Source organism: Anastrepha ludens, chromosome 5 (assembly GCF_028408465.1).
Source record: "Anastrepha ludens isolate Willacy chromosome 5, idAnaLude1.1, whole genome shotgun sequence".
NCBI classification, from domain to species: Eukaryota; Metazoa; Arthropoda; class Insecta; order Diptera; family Tephritidae; genus Anastrepha; species Anastrepha ludens.
The window spans coordinates 80,364,568-80,382,656 of NC_071501.1; positions in this window are offsets into that span (position 1 = coordinate 80,364,568).

Below are 18,089 nucleotides of genomic sequence, written 5' to 3' on the forward strand. Positions count from 1 at the left end.
GCGCAATGTGATCTTATGGTAACATTGGATAATTTTTCTCTTCGAAAATGCAGCTGGAAATGCGCTATTGTTGATAACATAAATATTTCATTTCATTTTTTATTTAGGTCTATTATTACAAGAGCCTTACAGACTGAAAATTAATTCTTACATGCTCGAACAAAGGACCTATTATTTCTATTAATCGTAAAAATATTTTTAAAAAAGGACCTTAAAGCTAAAGAGTAGTACTTTGCGAAGCCGTTGTGGAAAATTAAAACAAAAATGTACCTTGCTCAAAAGAAAAATTTAGAAATGGCCAAACCTTTTTTGACTATTTAACCTCAAATTGCCAAAAATCCTGACGTCCTGGAGCATTTTCAAGGTCATATTCGTTTTCAGCATAAAAAAACCTTCAGGAAACACCCATAGCCGTTTTAGAAACTGTACCTCGCAGGACTGTGTTATGAATAGTGGGAGGCAATTTTCGAATGTAAAAGAGTCTTGGCATAGCGAAATCTAGGTAAAGCAGTCTGTAGATAGTATTTAACTCAGTAGGAGCCCTCGTAATGGAGACGAAGTTATAGTAGTTGGATTTGACTTTTTTACGTTTAATGGATAGTAAAACCGTAAAGTTTTATGAGGATAGTACAATAAAACCTAAGAACTTTAAAGTCAATCAATTCCAGAGTTTTAGGACAATCAACAGAACCACAAATAACATCAAAAACAAATATCAAGGTCTGAAGGGTACGTCTATTGGCAAGGGACTTCAGCTTTATTTGCATACACCGAGCATTGTAGGATGGTAGTGGACATTGATGAGATCAGGTTTAAACAAGCCATGGCAAGGCAATCATATTATTGCGAACGAATTTCACGGGAAGAATAATTCCAAGATGTTTGCACTAATGGAATGGAATAAAAAAAAATGTCTTTCTTAATGCAACCCCCTAAATTTTTTTCTATGGTCAAAAACATGAGAAATCTATTTTTCATTTTTTTGTTTTTTTTAGTATATACCTACCTGTGCCGCTACCGCTTTGAAGTTTATCATTGAATTTCCTTGGGGAAAAATGCACTTCTCTGCAAATCTAGTAACTATCAAATATTTATAGATGGATATTATTAAAGTTCCTCCTTTTATTTCCCTTCACAAATGTCCAGCAAATAATATTCTGCGCTTTATTTAAAGAAAAACACCTTAACTTTTCTTAAAGAGACATTTCAAATAAAAAAAAAATTAAAAATTTATTTTCAGGCCCTCCAAAGAAATATAATCAATTCTAAGTCGCACTTATAATAATTAAAATGGCATTACGGCATTACAAGGATGAGAGATATTTGAAAGTATGTAAAATTGTATATCTAATATTAACTAAAAATGGTGAGTATAAGGCCAAGAAACGGCGAAATTATCTCTAAAAGTTTGAACTTCAATTGAATGGATAAAAAAATTAAATCAAATATTAACTTCATTTTTTATCTCAAATAGCATATTTGAGAAATAATGAATAAGTTAAAATAATTAAGTATTAATCTAAAGGACTTTTGTCATACCTCACAATGTGCATATACACCTATGGTCACAATAATGCAGCGCGACATATTAGAAAGTTTTGACTACATATTTTTTGTTTTTTTTTTTTTAATTTAATTTTTGGTACTATTATCATTTTTTTTTATTAAAGTTCATACTAAAACAGGACCAATATAACTCAAAGTTTCAAAAGTAAAAAAAAACTGTTTTAAAATTTTATCAAAATTTCAAACCTTTGGTCATTTTTAGAAAAAATCTGCGTATGCAGTTTAGTAGCTCATTCCATTCCAATAGAATATTCTGCCAGCTTAAGAAGGTTAAAAATTAGCGTTGATTTTTGATAATTTTTTTTCTTGAAATTTTTTTAATTTGGGAAATTTCACTTGACTTTGGCACACAGTTCAGTTTTGTACAAGGCAAATATTAGCCACCTCTTAAAACACGCACATTAAGATTATTAGGATGTTCTCGAGGAATGACGGGCAGATTAAATTTTTTATTTAGACCCCCTCAAGTTGAAACGAGTCTCTACTAAGAATGGGAAAATGTCACTTAAGAATTGTTCACTTTAATACGAAATTAACTTCCCTAAATGAAAAGAAACGCAGGCTTGATACTAGGGACTGAGCTCTTGCGTGGCTTGTACCTTCAAAATGTTCTGCCTTCTGTACCTTCTGTTACTGCATTGAATTAAGCGAGTGAAAGTCGAGCTCTTGTTCGAGTTCGGCATAATGATCCTCAGATCTCATAGAGTTTGACCTAGTGAATAGTATTTGCTTAAAAAAAAGCGGCTCTCTACTTAAACAAGCTTTTGAGGGTTTTGGAACCGTAGGAGGATTGGTGTATTGAAGCTTTGGATGAGATTGATGAACATTAGACAACGTTGCTTACACCCAAATGATTTTACGTTGGCGTAACCTTGATCTCACCCTAGGAGCAGCCAGTCAATGGGTTGATAGTAGATACTATTATTATAATAGGGTACTGCGATCTCTGATGCCAACTATTGTACTAGACCGCAAGCCTAGAATTGGAGGCTTCTGGCGAATTTGAGTGCATATTCAAGCTTTTATTCCACATCTCCACATGGATCTAGAGACGCACCACCTAAAAGTACGAGTCTTTGTCTTGCGAGAGCTGTATATTCGCAGAGAATGTACTCTTAGAGTTTCATCATTCAGTTTGCAAAAATAGCAGTTGTTTTTTTCTACTCATTCTAGTTTTTTTTAAATGATAACGAAGACTGTAATGTTCTAACTCCAATTACCAGTGAAAGTTTTTAGATCACTTCTCTCTCGGTTTAGCAGGCTATTAGGTGCTATAATGAATAAATGAATGAAATTGAGGTTTGTACTTCGAGCTCGTGTTCTTTTGTGCCCTCCTCTTATTAGAATATCTCAACCAAGCGCAGTTCCCTTAATAAGCTTAGGATAGAGCTGGGTTGGACTGAGCGTATATAGCTTCAAGAAGAAGGTGTGTTGGAGTCACCTGGGACTGGTTGCAAAAAACGACAGCAGTCAGTGTACTATATCACAATACTAGGCAGCAGGTTCTGGTCATGACATTTTAAGGTAGCGCCTACTTTCTCTAGGCAGTTTAACTCTTTTTATTCTTCATGTCCTGGTACTTAGCTCAAAAAAATAGTGTTTCTTGCTCTCAGGGTATTGAAGACTACTATAAAGTATTAAAATACATATTTTTTGTTAGCTCTCGAAGCAAGAAGGAGGTTTTTACCGAGGTGCAATGATCAAGATCTGAGGACCGCTTATAATATCTAATAAAAATATATTTTTTTTCTTAAAAATTCTAAGCAAGTTATAGAAGAAGACAGAATATTAATTGATACAGAGAAGGGAAGCTGGAAAAATTCCTTACAAAATGAACTAAAGAACTAATCCAAGCTAAAGGTCTTTTGACCTAATGAAAGGGTGTTTAGTGTTCGGTGAACGAAAGAAAGGATATGCCCTTGGTGTCAAGGAAATCCATTTATGATTTTATCAACTAAAGTAGAGTCTCGATAATCGGCTCCAAAAATTAGGTAATTTGATTGCGCAAACGATTAGATTGATCATCGGGTTCTAATTGCATTAATCCTCTATGTAAAGGGTGGTTAAATTTCAAGGGACGATGTTGAATGTGAACCACACCTAAAAGTCAAGTTTTTCTACATTTCATTTTACGTTTTTCAATTTCAGACTAACTGAATTTGAACCATGGAAAGATACACAATCGAGCAACGCGTTAAAATTATTCAGGCTTGTTATGAAAACGGTTGCCGAACAACCAATACACCCACAAAGAGTTACTGTTTGATGCGGTTTATGGGCCGGCGGCATCATTGGGCCGTATTTTTTCCAAAATGAAGCCGGTCAGCCAGTTACTGTGGATAGTGTTCGCTATCGTGAGATGGTAACGAACTTTTTATGAGCCGAATTGGAAGATATGGATGTGGACGATATGTAGTTTCAACAGGACGGTGCCACTTGGCCGCCAAGATCATGTGATTTGACACCGTTGGACTTTTTTCTTTGATGTTATTTGAAAGAAAAGGTATATGTCGATAAGCCAGTAACAATTCAAGAGCTAAAGGATGAGATAATTCGGCACATTAACGGCATAGAACCTCAATTAAGCCTCAGCGTCATCGAAAATTTGGACCATCGGATGGAGGTGTTCCATATATAATTGATCCATACCAATATTATCATAATAAAGAGAAATGATAATAATTTCCTCCGCTTCGCTCCGGTAATGTAAAACCGACAAGGGAACAAATAATACTTTTGCTCCTATTATCGAGTTGAAACCAAATTTACATGTATGAACACTCCACACAGTTCCTACTCGGTACAAATTCACAGCTTCGACTTTATAACTGTAAAATTTCTTATCGCTGCATATTTTTCATTGTGCGCTATCGCAAATGAACTAAAAATGAAACTATAAACAGAGAACAAAAAACAATAAACTGAGAACAGAAAATAAAAGAAGAAACTCTGTGTGTATGTGTATAGATATACATACATATGTGTGTGTGAATGAAAGTATTAAGTTTTTTCCACCTGCGCCATTAACACGTCTGTTAGCTGCTTATCCATTCATATATCGGTTGGCTGCTTGGGTTGTTGGTTTCATTTGTTACCCACTGCAATACCGATACGAGTGTCCAAACGGGCGCCAGCTACCGTCACCGCCACTGCCATTGCCACCATCATCATCACTTGTACCAGCAGCAGGCCATCATAGTCAGCAAATGGTACTTAAAATACAATTGAGTTTGTATGGATTTACATAAACGCACACACATACACACACTCACACAAATGACACTTAATATGTGTATGTATATGAATGCGTGTATGTATGTATATGTGTTTGTAGGAGCATTTGCACGTGAGTTTTGCACCGCAGTCTATCGCTTTAGTCGCCGTGCTCCCAAATAAGCGCCAAGTGTGGTGTTGTTGTTTGTCGAACAGTAAATAAGAGGTAAGCATTCGGTATCCATTCTTATCGCATTTAAATTTAATTATGTTTTAAATTAAAAAAGCGTAATTTATGCATTGTAATGGGTGTTCTATTGCCATCGCTTATTTTGAAGTTTGAATAAAAGTTCAGGTTGATTTGAAAAAAGTCTGCCATTTTTATTGCAAGAAAAAGTGTAAAATTAGAAGTTATTTATGGAATAAAATAAGCTATAAATGGTCAATTCGCTTTGTTGCAGTGGTTGCAGTTTTTCGACGCTCCGTATGAATAAAACATTTCGCGTCGGTTTTCTAACTTCCCTCAAGTGTTTGGCATTCATTACTATTTAAAAAAGTTCAAACTTCAAACAGCCAGACCAGGCAGGCTAACAACCTACCTGGCTGATATTTGATAGGCTAACGAATCATCAACTACATTTTCATATGGTTCGACAGGAAGTGGAAAAGATGGTAATCGGTCGGTGCAAGGTTAGGAGAATGCGGCGGATGCCGTAGGAAGGACCTCCCAGTCGAACTCTTGGAGTGCGGCTTTGACGACTTGTGCAACATGGGGCCTAGTATTGTAGTGAAGGAGTATGGTTTGACCATGTCGATCAGGCCCACCAAGCATATACCGTGATCTTTTTTGGGTGAAGAATCTGAATTTAGACGCCCTTCCGCTGCGAAACGTGCCATCGACGTCAAAGTCGTCATTTTTGAAATTTGCAAACCATTTCCGTGCTGTACCTGTAGACTCGCCTATGACACCTTTTCCATACACGTCGCAAATGTCCCGGGCTGCTTCAGCAGCTGTTTGACCTCGATGGAAAGAAAAGAAGAGCAGGTGTTCCATTTCTAAGCCTCAAAACTAATAAGAAATGAAATAACTTAAAAATACAATTAAAATAGTTTTGTAGAGCAGAAAGAGTTCCATCGAATGAATACTTACTTTTTGCCAAACAGCAAACAAATCGTTGTAAAATAAAAAATATATAAAAAAGCTACAAACTTATTCCCCAACCAAACATATTCAACGAAAAGCATAGACATAGATTTTGAATTTTTTCTGTTTTTTATATTGAATTTTTTAGCGAAATATGGGAACATTAAACAGGTAGCAGCAGTAGGGTTTAAATTTTATACTATTATTTATTTCGTTTTTTTCATTTATTTTATAGCATTTGACAATTTAAATTTTGTTTGATTTGTTAAGTTATTCTGAAAAAAAAATAAAAATAAATTGCTGTTGTTGATTTCGCTCTACTGGTGCTTTGGCTAAAATCCAAAAACTGTAGAAAAATGCCGTTTATAAGTAGTAATATTGAATTTTTTTATAAGTATAAATTTTTCAAAATTAATTTTTAATTTAAAAAAAGTTATTTGTGAAACACAAAAATTATTAAAATTTTATATAAAAAATTATTAAATTTTTTTTTACAAATAACTATTTTTTAATTAAAAACTAATTTTATAAAATATATAATTATTGGGAGGTTGAATTAGTTTTAAAGGTGACACACAGATGGCGCTATTTATCACTTTATCGCGTTGGCAATACTGAATATATATTCATGACAAAGCCTCATCCCTAGGCTTTGTTTATCAGTATCTGTCATTTCGCTGAAGTATAAGCAACGCAGTGTTTTCGTGCTCCGAGTATGTCAACTTTCGTGCCGTCGAAACGCAATTTGCGGGAAGCTTTGCTTTTCTGCTTCAATTTGAAAAAAAAATACAGCCCAAGCCCGTGAATTGCTGCAGGAGGCCTACCCAGACCATACTCCGTCGATTTCAACATGTGAGTACTGGGTTCGACGATTCAAAAGTGGTGATTTTCACACCGAAGACAAGGAGCGTCTTGGCCAGCCCAAAAAGTTCGAGGACGCGGAATTGGGGGAATTGGTAAACGAGGACTCGTGCCAAACCCAAGAAGAGCTTGCTGAATCATTGGGCGTTGATAAATCAACCGTTTGCAAGCGTCTAAAAGCGATGGGAATGATCCAAAAGCAAGGACATTGGGTCCCGTACGAGTTGAAGCTGCGCGACGTCGAACGGCGATTTTTTACGTGCGAATTGCTGATCGAGCGACAAAATCGGAAGGGTTTTTTGCATCGGGTGGTGACTGGCGACGAAAAATATATAAATGAAAAATATGGAAAAATATAGTTATGTAAATAAATTTTTTTATATATAAAATTTTAATGAATTTGTTTTTACAAAGAAGTTTTTTTTAATTAAAAATGAATTTTATAAAATTTTATTTATATAATTTTTTTAACGCACCAAAAAAATTGTTTGTATAATTTTTTTTAACGTACCAAAAAAATTCATTCAACGAAAAAGGTAGAAGTATATTTTTGAATTTTTGAAAGTTAAATTCTTTTCTCTTAAATGTAAAAACTGGCGAAAATGGTTACTAAACGAATGGTAAAGTTGAATTTTATGAAAAAATTATGTTTTTGGAAAGTTGAATTTAAAACCCACCAAAAACAAAATTAAAAAAAAAACAGTATTCAGGTATTGTTTTTTAACAAATAAAAATGTTTATAAAAATTAAATAAGAAATTTGAAAATCCTTTATTATTTTTCAACATGTCTCAACTTTCTTTAGTATAAAATTAAGCACAACATTTTTGCTTAAAATTTTGTCTCCAAAAAAATTACCAAACACGTGGTAAAATCGATTTTTTTTATTTATATAATTTTTTACCAAAAACGTTTTCACTCGAAAAAGCTAAAAAAAAATATAAATATATTTCTAAATTCTTTTATGTGTATTGAAATTTGTGTTAGCTAAAATGTAAAAACTCACGAAGATGTTAGCATCCATATGAGTGGTAAAATGGAATTTCATATAAAAAACTTTGTTTTGAAAGTTAAATTTAGGAAACAAAAAAGTAATAAAAAAATGTACTCAGGCATTTGTTCCATTTGAATCAAATGTTTTTCTTAGTATACATTTTAAGACAAATTTTATTCTTAAAATATTGTGCGCAATAAAATTACAAAAAAGTGGTGCCAAAAGAGTGGTAAAATCGAATTTTTTCAAAATATGGAGGCCGCTTATCCTTTAGTTTGAAAAAATTAAATTTCTTTTAATTTATTCCATTCAGTTTTTTTCAATTTCCGTTCACTTTTACAATAAAATTTTTAGTACACAATTTTTTATTCACATTTTTTTAATATAAAAATTTTTATAAAAATTGAATAAAGTTTTTTTCAATATAAACTAAATTTCTGTAGTAAAAAATTAGGCATAACATTTTTGCTTAAAGTTTTGTACGCAAAAAATTACAAAATTTTTGTTAAAATCAAATGTTAAAAAATATAATTTTTTGTAAAAATTTATTTACAAAAAAATATGCTTAAATTCTTTTTAATTCGGTTTTAACATCAATTGAATTTGTTTAGTACATAACATTTGAAAATATAAGTTTTTATAAAAATTTAATTAAAGAAAAAAACAATTTAATATTTTTAATTGTTTTTCAATATGAATGAAATTTTGATATTAGATAATTTTTTTTCTATTTCTATTCATTTTTCAGCACAACTTTTAGTATAACATGTTTCCTTAACGATTTGTCTGGATTTGTTACAGTTTTTTTTTTTGTTTTTGGTACTTAAACGGAAAGAAGTAGGAACTGATACGTGCTCTGCGGCCCCGATTTAACCTGGATAAACTTTTTCAATCATGTCCACATATTGAAGTTTTGCAGTGTAAAAAATATCGGCTGAAACTAGGGGGTTCTATGTTATCTGCAGTTAAATTGGAAGAAATTGCGAAATTAAAAAATTTGTTTCCAATCTATTTTCGATTTCAAAAAGAATGAGATTTGGTATTTTAAGCAATTCTATTTGAATCAATCTAATACGCGATTTATTCACTATTCGTTGGTACATTTTACGGTTACATCTCATCGGTTATCATACTCATCAACGCGTCAAAAGTCGAAAATGCATTTTTATTCTTTAACGCTTTTTTATGTGAATTTTTTGCTTCTTCTCACTCAACAAGATTTTCCTAAATTGTGAGCTACATATGAAATTTAAGTTTAGATTTATGAATAAAATGGAAGAAAGTTATATCAAAATATAGGTCCAATCCCAGGATAGGCTCATATTTTACTAGTGTAACAGATAGTTTATCTCAGGACCTTCCCATTAATACCACACATATAGCTAATACATTTAATTGAGTCGATAATTTTTATAGCAATGGAGGTGCCTCGAAATCATAGTTTGAACTTTGGTAAAAATTCAGGCGTGACCAAATAAGATGAATTCGGCGGTTTTTGTTTTTGCTATATAAGTCGAGTTTTTGGAGAAATTATCACAAGCAAAGAGTTTCCTTCTCACAAATCTGGTCTTTTTTGACAAACTTGTTCTCTCACAGGCCATCTAAAGTCCTGATAATATTCTTCATTTGCGATCTGACTTTTTTTGTAATTTTTACACTGCCTTTAAATGATCAATTCCCAGTACTTTATTTACAGAACATAAAGTACATATATACGAGGTGTGTTCAAAAAGTATCGCGAATTTTGAATTTTCGCAGGTAACATATATTCGAATTTCGATTTTTTTGTGGCGATATGTTGGTACTCATGTCTCTCAGTCAGGCCGACGAGTTCGGCCATTTTGAATGTTCAGTTAATTGTTAGCAGCTACTTTGCTTGCACGTGTTTCGGCTCGTCTTCGATTTTTACCAATTCAAAAAGATGGATCAAAGAACCTGAATAAAATTTTGTGTGAAAAACGAAATTAAGTGTGCGAATGCATGCCGAATGTTGACTGTGTCATGCGGAGAAGCTACTTTGGACCAAAGCAACGTTTATCGCTGGTACAAAATGTTCTCAGAAGGCCGAGAAGTGTGAACCACGAAAAGCGAGCCGGACGTCCGGGCACTTCAACAACAGACGAAAAAATTGACGAAGTGAAGAAAATGGCATTGGCCAATCGTCGGATAGAGAAGTGGCTGAGGACCTAGAGATATCGATTGGCTCGTGCCATTTTTTTTTCAATAATTTGGGCATGAGACGGGTCGCCGCAAAATTCGTACCAAAACTGTTCAATTTCGACCAAAAACAGGATCGCATGAGCATTGCTAATGAGATGTTGAACTCTATCCGCGACGACCCAAATTTGCTCCAGAGGATCATAACTAGTGGCGAATCGTGAGATTATGGTTCTGACGTGGAGACCAAAGCTCAATCATCTCAATGGAAGCTGCCGCACGAACCAAGACCGAAAAAAGCGCGCCAAGTTCGGTCGAATGTAAAAGTTCTCCTTACCGTTTTCTTCGATTGCAGGGGCGTTGTGCATCATGACTTCTTGTCACAGGGTAAAACGGTCAATAAGGAATATTGCAAGTTATGCGCAATTTGCGCCAAGCAATCCGCCAGAACAAAGAACAAAAATTGGCTCTTGCATCACAACACGCTAATGATGCCACAGCCACCGTATTCCCCAGATCTGGCCCCCTGTGACTTTTTCTTGTTCCCGAACCTGAAGAGGCCCATGAAAGAACGACGTTACGCTACGATTGACGAGATAAAGACTTCAATGCCGTCGAGGGGAATAAGAAAAAATGGTTTTTTGAAGTGCTTCGAAGATTGGAAAAAACGTTGGCACAAGTGTATAATATCTCATGGGGATTACTTTCAAGGGGACAAAATAGATATTAATGAATAAATGAATAATTTAAAAAAAAAACACACCTCGTATGCACGTATTTCCCGGTGAGTCACTAATCACATGCCTATGCATAAAAGCATAATTACAATATTCTTCCGCGTAAATTTCATGCCATAAAAATAGTAGTTTACATAATATCGAAATAAAAGAAAATAAAATAATGAAAAATCGCACTCTTATTCGAGATAATTGCTCTTATTTTATTTGTGTTTGGTTTTTTTCAATAATAAAATTAATAAAAGCTGATGCATGTGAATTTGGTGATAAAATTATTGCAAAGTCGTACTCACATATAGTCCCTTAGTATGATACTTTGGGTTTCTTCGCACAAACTGTGGCGTTAATCAGTTGCGGTTAGGTTTGTGATTTTTGCTTACATGAAGCTTCTGTTTATCAAAACTTAGGAAAAGTGACTCACAGCAGAATATCAGGAATGAGTAATGATTAATCCAAATGTTAAAATCAGTAAGCGCTTAATATGCGGATGTATGTGTGAATGTACTTGTATGACTTAGTAATACAAAAATATAAATGAACCTATTTCATCCTTTGTTCATATAAATGTAGTGATAATTACTCTTTTAACAGCGCGCGACCAAAACAAAATTTGTTCAACAGCTTTCCAGCACATAGCACAACTATTCGACCGAGTGTGGTACCATGATCTGCTCTTTAAAATAAAAATAAAATTTACCACTGGGCGAGAACTTACGAAGACTTGCGAAAATGAATTCTTCAATCTCAAACACATTAAAACCGAGATCTCACAAATCAATATATTGGATCCAAATTCTATAAGACCAAAAGTCTGCGGCTTGATTAAACTTCACGTTAAAAAGCTTCTGAAAGCTTCGTGTACAGAAACATTTTGATCTAAATAATTGCCAAAAACGTATGTGCCATCCTAACTATTATTATATTTCATGCACAAATTTGGATAATTTTCAAAAATGTTGAAATAATCTTTCCCATTTGTTAGCCTTGGTCTAAGTTGTTTTTCAAAGGCGGAAACAATGCGATGCTTACCTAGGCAGCCAATAGGGAAAAGTTGCGCAAATTTGGTACGATTGATAATGAGACGTGAGAAAGTAAACGGTGGTTAAATTTCAAGGGCCGATATTGAGTGTGAACCACACCTAAACGTCAAGTTTTTTCTGCATTTTATTTAACATTTTTCAATTTCAGATTAACTCAATTTGAACAAACTAAAGCCTCTTGCCCATTGCAAGCGTCGTCAATGGTCAGAATGGTGGCAGGAAATGGCAACAGTGAATGACCAATTTTCGAAGAAAATCTTCTTCAATGATGAGGCACATTTTCACCTCAATGGATTCGTCAATAAGCAGAATTGTCGCATTTGGGCGAATGATAATCCAAGAGTGATTGTCGAAAAACCAATGCACCCACAAAGAGTGACTGTTTGGTGCGGCTTATGGGCCGGCGGCATCAAAGGGCCGTATTTTTTCCAAAATGAGGCCGGTCAGGCAGTAACTGTGAATAGTGTTCGCTATCGTGAGATGATAACGAACTTTTTATGACCCGAATTGGAAGATATGGATGTGGACGATATGTGGTTTCAAAAGGACGGTGCCACTTGTCACATAGCTAACGAAACAATGGCTCTTTTGCGCGAAAAATTTAATGGCCGAATAATCCCACGTCGCGGCGATGTCAATTGGCCGCCAAGATCTTGTGATTTGACACCGTTGGACTTCTTTTTTTGAGGATATCTGAAAGAAAAGGTGTACATCGATAAGACAGCAACAATTCAAGAGCTAAAGGTTGAGATAATTCGGCACATGCCTCAGCGTCATCGAAAATTTGGACCATCGGATGGAGGTGTGCCGCCGAGGCTGTGGCAGCCATTTGGCCGATATTTTGTTTCAGACTTAATTGAGCCATACCAATACTATCATAATAAAAAGAAAGGACAATAATTTCCTAAAAAAATTGTATTTTATTCAAAATCAACACCGGCCCTTGAAACTTAACCTCCCTTTAGTACGTTTCTTAAAACAAATTTTGAAGTTTCTAAGCTAACTCTCCTACTACGCTTGACCAAAATCAACAACCGTCTCCGTTACACAAACGGTTGACCGTAAATACAGGGTGGCTGATGAATTTTGCTACATTAAGAAACTCAAATAACTTTTTTTAGTGTATGGAATTAATTTTTTTTTTTTTTCAAGTTGAAGGTCATTAAATTTTATTAAATGTAGCTTAACTAGTTTTAAAAATAATTGAATTTAAATGGCCCCCATGCTCGTTGACACAAGTGCGGCATCTTAGTAAAAAGTTGTTCATTGCTGCTTTGAGAGTTGCGACAGGAATAGCCGCAATTGTTGCCCGAATGGATTGTTTTAGTTCATCCAAATTTATTGGCTTTGTTTTATAAACTTCTTGTTTACATAAACCCCACAAGAAAAAGTCAGGTGCAGTAAGGTCAGGCGACCTGGGGGGCCAACGAAATTCGGAGTTTCTTGAAATCAGTTTATTGGGAAATTTTCGTCGCAACTCTGTCATAACAGTCTGGGCTATGTGAGACGTTGCCCCATCTTGTTGAAACCACACAGAGTTGAAAGGAATTCTCTTTCGGCTCTTTCGGCGTAGTTCTGGATAGAAAAATTCTTTCAGCATTTTCAAATAACGGTCTCCAGTAACCGTAACGGTGTGACCATTTTCTTCAAAAAAATAAGGCCCGACAATACAGCGTGAAGAAACCGCACACCACACTGTCACGCGAAGAGGATGCAATTCCGTCTCGTGGAGTATCTGTGGGTTCGACAATTTTGTTTGTTCACATTGCCGTTTAAATCGAAATGGGCCTCATCAGACATGAAAAGGCAGTTTAACATGTTTTGGTCTTCTTTCACCATTTGCAGGATCTTCTGGCAAAATTCCAAGCGAATCGGCAAGTCTGCTGCATTCAGTTTGTTAACCATTTGAATTTTGTAGGGAAATAAGTCTAAATCTTTGTGCATTATTGTTTGCAAAGACTGTCGGCTGACAACAAGTTGAGCAGATAAGCTTCTTGTTGAAACCCTTGGATTGCTTTGTATAGCTGCAGCTACAGCAGCGATCGTTTCCTCCGTCCGAACTGGTGGGTTTCGATGATAAGGCCTTCTTGCGACTGTTCCTTGCTCAGCAAAATTATTCACCAGTCTCATTATGGTCCATCTGCTCGGGGGATCGCCGCCAAACATCCGCCTGTGCTCTCTCTGTACCAAAACTACGGACTCCAGTGCGTGATAGCGGCGGACTATCCAAATTCTTGTTTGCGTGTCCCAGTTATTCATTTTAATAAATTTTAAAGATCAATCTGCAAATTAAAACAAAAATGGAACAGATAACTTAAAAAGAAAAAAAGTTATTCAATTTTTTTTTTGGTAGCGGCTTTCATCAGCCACCCTGTATTTGCCCGTTGTAGGAATCATAACGGTATCAAAACGCCGCTTTAATGCTACTTGGGGAGTGCCGAACCACTACTCAAACAATTCCAACTACCTACCTATATTTAACCGATTTTCCTTCACAAATTCGCATTAAATGTAATTTTAAAAAAGACCGTCGAAAGAAGCACTGATGATTGACCGATCGGGTGTTGAAAATATAATAGCTATCATTTTTTCTTTATATAATACCAAGTTGTCTAAATATTAATTCGATTCGGATTTCTCTTTACTAATATATCTATATTTAGAACATTGTGATGCCTACATGATTCGAATTTATCAAAAGGCATACAACTTAAAATTTTTTGTTTGCAAGTAAGCGTGAAAGAAAAATTTCAAAACAGTGTCTCATAGCATAGGTGTAGCATGGGGAGAAGCATGAATACGAGTGTTGATTTTTATATTTTGCGCTCGATAATGAAAACAGTAAAATAATATTAATAAAAATGGATTTTTGTTTTTGCAGAATATTCTTCTTGAAAGTCATTGGTTGCATTCTCTTGGAACGATTTTCCAAGCACTTTTGACTCTCGTTCTTGGGAAATAGTCAAATTATACGCATCCAACGAAAACTAATCTTCTTAACGATGAAATATTGATGCGCTATTGAATGTAGACTGGCCTGCTTATACCCTCAATCTGGCGTTATGCCACATGACGATCATGCGCTATCAACTGACGCACAGCATCCATTGTTTCTTGACCTTCACTATATTCATCCTGCAAGGATCGACGAAAAGTTGCAACTCGTTGTGCCAGGGTTTCACAGTGGCTAAGTGTGATGCTCAACACCAAAAGTCGAAGTAAGTTGGTCAATGCACTCTTGTCTCTATAGTGCACGTCGAAAATTGTGGTAAGTAATTATGAAAATTTTCACGAGTTAATTTCGTCTTTAGTGTTGCAAAAGTGCAACATATAAAAGGCTGTTTAGCTTACAAGTGTCAAATATGATTGACACATCACGCCATTTGCAAAAATTATAAATCTTCCAGCCGAGTGACTAATGTTGCGAGTGTATATTTTTATTATGAAATCAATTTTTATAGCTATGTATTTTAAATCAAAAATCAAGAGACCCGTTTGGCTAATTTTCAAATCAAGTTTTTCTATTTATTAAGATTTAACATTTTTCATTTCTTTTTTTTTGTGTATGTTTTAATTATTATTTTTCTTTGTCATTTATTTTTATTTATTTTTTTTACTTGGCTATATATATTTTTATTTGTTATTTTTGTTATGCTTGGTCACACCTCATTAGTTAATTACATTTCGCTGTTGCCACTTAAATTGATGTATCGTTGGCAATTCACACACAGGCCCACACAAACACTCACACACTCAGCTGCGTGCTTCGCACACCGTAAACATAGGTATATGTATGTATGCATGGATGTATGCATTTATGTGTGTGTATGTATAGAGCTTTACTGCCAATATGGCTTTATTTAAATGCCACAACTTATGGCACCTTTAACATTATCGAACACTTGCAATCTATTTCAATTAACTACTTCACGACCACTCAACTTCGCACCTCTGCATGAAAGCTGCAGGTATTCCATAGAATGTGGATATACGGGTCGCACAATGTAATTACATATTTCTAAACCAAGTCGTATTTTACTTTTGCATATCTCAACGTAGATAAACATACCAGCGTCTGCTCTATATTATTGTTTTCAAGCCACAAAAAATGCACGAAACAAAAGAGAAAAAAGTATTTTTTTTCTTTGAGCTTTTCAGCTTTTGTATATATTTTTGTTACTTTATCTGGGTACGCATTCTTAAGCTGTGCACAATCAATGAAAAATTCTTGCTTATTATTGAAGTGCGGAAATGTTTTGCTTACGGCCTATTACAATTGCATATCACATTTTACACACTGATACACATACATTTGCATAAATACGTATAACATTTAGGCGCGAGGTTGAGTTAAAAAAAGTGGAATTTTTTACAGTTTTTTTATTTTTATTAAGCTCGCAATTACAAGGTGGCGCAAAATTAATCACTCTATCGTGAGAATTATAATTTTTGCAAATAGCGTCGTCCGTCGATCATATTTGATACTTGTGAACTATGGGGCTGCAGTACACGAATAAACAAGTAATGGATGGCGTAAAGGTCAAAATAAAAATTTCCACCACTCAACATAATTTTGCTTTTATTTAGTAAAAAAATTATTCAAAAACAAAGTTGGATGATTAATTTTGCGCCGCCTTGCAAGTTCAACTCATGATATTTGGCTATCAAAAAAATCCATTGTAAGTCCTAATGTAAGTGCAGTACACACTTTAAATACGATATGGCTTAGATAGAAAGTCTAAATCTCTCCTCATTTATCAGTTACAAATTATCATTATTACAGTTATCCTCTAAGCCTACTTTGGTAATGCTAATGGTAATGGTAATGGTAATGGTTGCACGGGTTAGATCTATTGCGCGCACCTAATTACTTAATTATAAATAATTATTTAGTATACCGAGGAATCGAACCAGCTCCTTAGGAAGGAGCAATTGTAGATCATCCTCCTTTAGTAGGTACGAGCCCAGGATTCTGTGTCTCCTGTGGCTTAATGCCTCACAGTTGGTGATTAAGTGTTCCATAGGCTCCTCTTCATCACAGCAGAACCTGCATGATGTAGATAACCCTATTGTGTTAAAATGTTTATTATAGGCAAAGTGACCTGCCTATATTGCCCTCATATTTTACAGATTCTTAAAAAAAATGTTCAACAGCAAACCTCTTCGATTCTCCTTCCGTTAAGGAGTAGCGAATAGATGAAGCAACTGGAATAAACTAACCTACGTTGGCAGCACTGGAATAAAGCTGCCAAAAATTTCATTTCATTTGTTTGGAAGTACTTAATGTGCTTATATATTAGTAAGACTCCATACATACAGGGCAACTTTTCTTACTTCAACTCCTTACTTGCGATGCTCGTGCTCTGTCAACACCATTTGTGTTCTAGTTCTTCTCAATGTTGTTGTACTACAAACTAAACCAAAAAAGAATTCGCAAAGTTAAAACAACAAAATTTGCTCTGTTTGAATGCGGACTTATGCAACTTGCCTAATATCAGAATTGCGATTTAGCAGCGTTCAATATATTATATCAGTTTTATGACATATAACCATACTCGTTAGTGGCGAATCTAGCTCGCTGTTTCCTGCTTTCACATACAAATTTTTCGTCAAACGAGCAGAGCACAAATATAGCGAGCAGAGAAGTGGAGAATCGAAGATGGCTAGTATTGAAAAGATTTTTTGAGCATCTTTAAAATACGAGAGTAATAGAAGATGAATACATCATAAAGTGTGACCAGACAGCAATAATACTTTTTCCAATTGTTAGGCTTCCGCAACTGTCAAAGTTACTAATAGCAGACAACTTGTAAAATAAATAAGCTGTTCCATTTTTTCATGCATGGCTGAGCATGTGGAAATTTCAAAAAAAAAAATCGAATTACGACTCAGTTGTATATACGTACGTAAATCCGAAATACGCCCATATCTAGCTCAGCCGCTTTGTCGATAAGCAAACTTGCCGCTCTTATTTCTTTTGAAACGAGAAAGATTAAATCTTTACCATCGACGATACGCCGTACCGAGCGATGTTAACGGAATTTCCGCAGCCAGAGCTCGACAACATCCATATATCGGAACTGTGGGTCTAACAAACGGCGATTTTTTCATAGACGACAAAAAAAAACTTCTCAAAAAAGTATATTAAAAAAAAAAATTTTCCAATGAATTCGTTTGTAAAAAGGTACATTTTAGCCTAAAATAAGCAAAATGTTTAAAAATTAAAAAAAAAAAAAATTCCGAAAATATTTGACTTTAAAAAATTCATACAAAAATTTTCCTGCGTTGAAGCCTACAAATAAGCGAATTTTCAGAGAAATTTAAGTCTATGTCCAAAACACTTCAATAACTTGTCATGGAGCCAATCAAGTGTCAAAT